Here is a 6,000-nt window from a genome sequence, read left to right on the forward strand (position 1 = left end):
ATTGTGTCATTCACATTTGTATCCCTCCCATTACAGTACACAGCAATAAATCAGCCCACTTCAGCCATTTGATAACTTGAGTGTGAGTGAAGGCATCTGCCTTTCACAAGAAACACATCCATAAACAAGGGAGTTTAACGAAGTGCCAGGGACTACTACGGTACTTGAGAACATAAGTCATTTTTGCTTTTACCCAAAACAAATTAGATTGTTCTGAAGTTTAGCAATAACCGTGACAAAACATGAAAGCAATTGCCAAAACCAAGAGAGGCTTGGCCAATTTATTTATTTCGCGATTTGTAGAGTGCCTGGTGACCCGAAGGCATCCCCGCGCTTTAAACATTTGTAGAGACCAGAGGGGACAGGCGACCTTATTTTGGGAACAGCAGCGTTTTTAATTTTTTCCGGAACAGGAGATGGCTGGGATCCGTCCTCAGAGGGCGAGGAAGTGAATTCCATCCGGAGGAGACTTTTACAGAAAAGCGACGGCCGCCGGTGCGTGCCTTCCTGTATCTAGGGACGTTGGCCAGCCGCTCATTGTCCGAGCGTAGGGATCTGGGGGCTTTGTAAGGGATGACCAGGTCTCTCAGGATAGCAGGGCCAAGACCATTGAGAAGTTTGTGTGCGGTGCACAGGGCCTTAAATTCTACCCTTTGTCGAATAGGGAGCCAGTGGAGGGCCTTGATCGCTGGTCTGGCTGAGACTCTGGAAGGGAGATTCAAAAGGAGCCGGGCAGCTGCATTTTGCGTGCGCTGAAGTTTCGCCATGGTGGCTTCCGGAGCTCCTAGGTAGACCATGTTACTGTAGTCTAGCCGCGCCAGAATCAGACCTTGGACCATGAGTTTCCTAGATAGGGGCGGAAGTAGTGGGAGGATCTTGCGGATGGAGCGCATGAGCCCGAAACAGATGCCTGCTGTTTTTGCTGCTTGAGTTTTCCGCGACAGCTCGGGCAATGCCAAGCTTATTGGCTTTGCTTAAAGGTCTGTTCAAAATGCAGTGTGTGATTTTATGGATAACACATAAGGGTCATTGTTACGCAAAGGAATTATTGTAACAGATTTTTGGCTGGCCCCCACCATTGTGCGTATCTTTCCCTATGTCATCTCCTTTGCCACATGGCCACCATAGAACTTGCCCTGCCCACTGATTGCCCACCTTCTACTCATATATAAGCCAGTCTCGTACCTGCCAATGTAAATTGATACTTGTATAGCGCACTACTCACCCGCAAGGGTCTCAAGGCGCTTGTACGAATACCGCTGTGGAACCCATCCTGGCTTTCCCTGTGAGGTGTCCACTCCTGGGCACCCCCAGGCATCCTTAGCGTTGTGGGGGCCGTTGTGGAGATTAAGCAAGCTATTGCCCAGAGTTGCAGAGTGGGACTCCATGATTGGAATAGGCACCGAGGCGAGAATTGTCAGGTCCGTGGAATTTTGAGCTCAAGACCCACCGAGGTGGGGAATTGAACCCTGGTCCCGGGCCAGACCTCTGCATCAGGGTCTGCCGCTCTAACCATTGAGCCACACTTCTCCACGTGTTTTACATGGAAGCACAGTATAGATTAATACCCTCAATGTCCAGAGTACAAAAGAAAGCGACCATGCATCTCTCGAATGGTTTCCCCGCACTGCATCCCACTCCCAACACCAGCCAACCTCCACCTCATGAGGGTACCAGAGTCCCCGGTGCCCACTTAAGGGTCTGATCCTTCGAGCTGCTCGGCCCCTATGGGGTGTTCTCCTTGACACAATCGCAGCCTCTTCCTCCCTATAAGAAGGAGGCCCGTACACCTAAATTCCTTACAACTGAAGGCCTCGGCAAAAAATGACACCCCCATTCCCCACCCCACAAGTCTGCTGTCTCCCCACACCACGTTCTAGTTGCCTTCATCCTGCCCCACTATATTTTTTCAAAAGACTGATTTCTAAACATATAAAATGTACATTATGTGCAATGCTGTGTCTGCGCGCCGTACTTCTGCGCAATAAATACGTCAGCCGTACCCACCTGGGAAAGTCCTCGTGCGACTTACTGAATTTGTAAGCGAGTCTAAACAATAATGTAATGTTTTTTTTTATGCAGCGCCTCCTGCTGCTGTCGTGCCTTAGTGCCGCAGGAGCTATAACGCGTTTCTATTGTTGCATGGATGTAAAGCTGTCCCATCCGCTATGCACACTGACCTGCCGCGTGTGCATAGACCCGCTCATCTATGTGTGGCTAATTCCTTTTCAGTATAGAAGCCTCTTGAAACCCATAATGTGCCTGCGCACTCCGTAATGTTCAGGTTGCCACCCCATCCCCAAAAGTACTCGGAGTTTATTGAAACCACAGCCTGCATAGTTTAATTGTGTAGTTTCAACTTCTGGCCTCGCATGGGGCCTGGTGGTATGCAGGGGGTCAGTCACAACTCTCCCCCCACTGCTGAGAGCGTGAAGTATACACGACACCGCTCTACGTGGTGTCTATCGTCCCCTGTTAGAATCTCTGATCTCACACGGCCAATCGTGTGCAAGGCTTTTATCCAGGACTGCCCAAGTTATGCGGCAGAGAAGGATAGGATGATGCTCAGGCGACTAGATCAAGGATGGAAATGAACCCCTAGGTTAAGACTTAAGAGCAAGGCCGTTGGAGTGATTTTGTAGGTGGGCCTTTTCCACATAACTAAAGATTTTACGCATTTACCACATAATCCATCAACTGCAGCATAATTTGCATATTTTTGCAAGAAAGTTTGTTTCTAGCTCAAAAGGATCAAACATTAGTATGCAACGGGGTGATATGTTGCTGCGCAGTGGAAGGCCGTTTGTAAATGCTGACTGGTGAGTGGTTACCCTTCTGTTGCTTATTGTTGTATTTGGGTGTATACTAATTGGGGGAAACCTTCGCTCTGCAAAATGTTATATGTGTAAGCATTTCAAGATAATCAAGTAATACTACCACAAAATACTCTACACATAATTTGCCTTTTCTTGCTGCATAATTTAGTCGAGCCTGCCGCATACTTTGGAGAACCTCCATCTTGCCACCCGCCTCCCTCTTGCCTCTCATGTTGTCCATTCTGTCGCCTCGGTGCTTTGAAGTGGCCTTCGGTGAGGCATCATACCGTGCTATCAACAGCCTCAGCGGTAGGGTCTCCAGCAGGGCTTTAAGTGGGAGGAAAAAACTAAGGGGTCTCCCAAAGGGGCGTGGTCAATGTAATTAAGGGCGTGGCTTAAAAACACGTAAGCTAAAAATCTGTGTTTAGCATAGTGTGCTGCCCGACTTGTATTTTGCTGTTTCTGTCATTGCGTCCAGATATATGATACAAGTCACATCATACCTATGTGTCAGGACTATTGGCTTTGTGAGTGGTTGTTGGTTGCATAAGATAAATAAGCAGCAACTATAGCTTGTATATAATATTGAAAAAGTGAACCCACGACAATGTTGCTGCTCCTGAGTTTCAAAAACAGAAGGGAAATCCATAGAGAAAAAGACTCTCTTTAAAGGATTTCCCTTTCTCTACAAGGCTCACCACGCCAGGCGCGCAACACCCATTTAACTCAAAGGGCTTCAGCCCCCCCCCCCCCCCCCCCACTCGTGTGTGGCAGCCTGAGATGAGACCGCTTCCCGGGCAGGCACAAAGCCGCGCCCGACCACTTCACAGGTCTTTAAAAAGACCATTTGCATGTTAATGAGGCCTCGCTGTTGTTTCACCCCTTCTAAGAGCCCCTGCAGCTCCACTCTGCCTAGATTGAGCCCCCCACCCCCAAAATCAGCGCCACTCTACCTACTGTTTAAAGATTCAGCCCCCCCCCGAAATTTTTGGTTAGCTCCCCCCGAAATTTGGCTCTAGTTGCGCCTCTGCACCACGCGCACATCGAAGTGCTGCTGCCACTGCAAATCCGGGAAAAAAAACGGGCCGCCTGTGCCAGGACACAAAAGAGAGCCCGATAGAGACCCGTTTCCAGGCACCCATAAAAAAACTGCCGGTGCTCAGACCCGGTGAGACCCGGCCCACTTAAAGCCCTGGTCTTCAGTCTCATCTCATGGCAGCCACACCCACCACTAGAGCGCCTAGACACCTTCGGGTAGTAGCGCGCTTAATACATTGTCATAACATAACATAATATCACTCTATAGCCTCTCGTGCTTCTAATACTATTCCTTCTCGGTGCTTTGACGCTTCCTTTAGGGCGATTAGGCGCTGGACGGACATCCACCTTGACATAAATAGATAGTATATACAGGTAGGTTGTGATTTAGCCTCTCCTGTCGCTCTCCAGACTCACGCGAAGCGCCCTTGCCCTTGAATCAGTGCCAATCAGAGCTTTGCATGCTAATGGCAGCGTCGCGTACCAACAGACCGAGGGCACGAGCTCTAGCGACCACCAAGACTTCTTGAAATAGGGAGGTCTCCAGACTGAACCATTGCACCGCCTCGTGCACTCTAAAAGCAGATCTCTTTCGTGCCAGGTAGATTCGAAGCACTTGCTCCCACAGTTCCATCTCACCAGGCCTCCTCCGAGGTAGCATCAGGGGCAGCACCTCGAGGTTCGAGGAGGTACGTATGAGGGTACACTGTCCTTAGAAAAAACCCAAACTGCCAATCCCACACAGCACAGTGCGCCTTACCACAAGTACCCGCCGCACTCCGTCCACCCACCTCTGCCAACCCTCCATTACCAGATGCTTGACGTTTACATTCCCTCGGTCTCTGTATCTGGGCATGGCAATTAATTAGAAGAGAACCTTAAAGTCTCTATAAGTACTGACAGAAGGCTCGTGCCCGCTATGGAGAACGCACCAATCGCCGCACGCCTTCCGTGAACACCTTCGACAAGCAGTGAATTCACAATCCCTCCAGCTTCTTATCGAATGAATGCGTGATCATGCCTAGCGCCCACTTGCAACTCAGTGGCTTCAAAACGCCGCGTTTTTGGTAAATTGTGGAACCAAAGCAAAGTAAAAACTATTATTTACTCTGAATCACACAGCGTGGTCAAGCAGGGGTTCAAATATAGGTGACCTGGTTCAGAAGTCTCCAGGGTAAACGTTAGAACCAGGGCTTTAAGTGGGATTAAAAACCTTCAGGGTCTCTCAAAGGTGGGGCTGCTTAAAAGCACGGTAAACTGAAAATCTATGCACAGATTAGTGTGCCGCCCACTGGTATTTTGCTACTTCTGTCATTACATCCAGATATATAATACCGCAAGTAACATTACACTTACAACCACCCAGTACTATTGGCTTTGTCAATGGCTGTTAGTTGCATAAAATAAATAAGCAACAGCCATGTGTTCGTAGCATATATAGCATATAGGAAATGCTTGCTTCAGTTCTGAAATGGTGGGAATGACTGTGAACGAACTATCAGGAGTCTCTTTAAAGTTACATCAAAGGCAGCGAAGGGTGGTACTGCCGCAGAGTTAAGATTGCTTTTTTTCACGGTGAGGGCAAAAAGGGAGAGCCCGATAGGGACCCATCCCAGCACCTGCTTTCAAGAACTGCCGGTGCTGAGCACCGGTAAGACCCGGCCCACTTAAAGCCGTGGTTAGGACACACCATCTGTGAGTGCCCAGTTCACTCCTGGCCTTTTCTAGAACTCGGCAAAGATACCCATGGCTTCAGCACGATGCTCTGCTCAGCGCCCCTCCTGGCAGCCACATGCCCCAAGGCCCATCACATACAGTAAAATCCTGTTCAGGTGGCACTTACGCGAGGGTGGGTCAGTCTGGGTGAAGGATGCTCTCTCAGCCGCTGTACTCCTCAAAGTGCCCAGTCTGAGGATGGACGGGCAGCTAAAAGGGAGGCTTCTGGGGGTGACATCACCCGCCCCTGCCCACATTACTCCTCCCCTGGCAGGGAGGAGGCTGGGCCTTCTCGGGCCAGTGGCTCTGGAGGCAGACACCTTATTTGGGGAAAGGAAGAAGTTGGGAGACAGTGACTAAAAGCCAGTTATTCCCTCTCTGCTAGAACATTCCCCAGATGTTTGCAGGAAGGCGCTGCTGGCAGCCTCAA

The 6,000-nt window shown here is 49.7% G+C and overlaps 1 protein-coding gene across 1 annotated transcript in view; it reads right to left on the bottom strand.

Annotated features, from left to right (window-relative positions):
- The window catches only part of TAGLN (transgelin), a 45,516-nt gene extending 39,757 nt beyond the window's left edge, over nt 1–5,759 (bottom strand). The window contains exon 1 of the mRNA XM_085647450.1: nt 5,698–5,759. The gene's annotated coding sequence lies outside the window, so the exon portion shown is untranslated. The remainder of the gene's footprint in view (nt 1–5,697) is intronic.
- Nucleotides 5,760–6,000: the final 241 nt, after the last annotated feature.

The sequence above is a fragment of the Triturus cristatus genome, chromosome 3_2 (genome assembly GCF_964204655.1).
Source record: "Triturus cristatus chromosome 3_2, aTriCri1.1, whole genome shotgun sequence".
In the NCBI taxonomy this organism is placed as follows: Eukaryota; Metazoa; Chordata; class Amphibia; order Caudata; family Salamandridae; genus Triturus; species Triturus cristatus.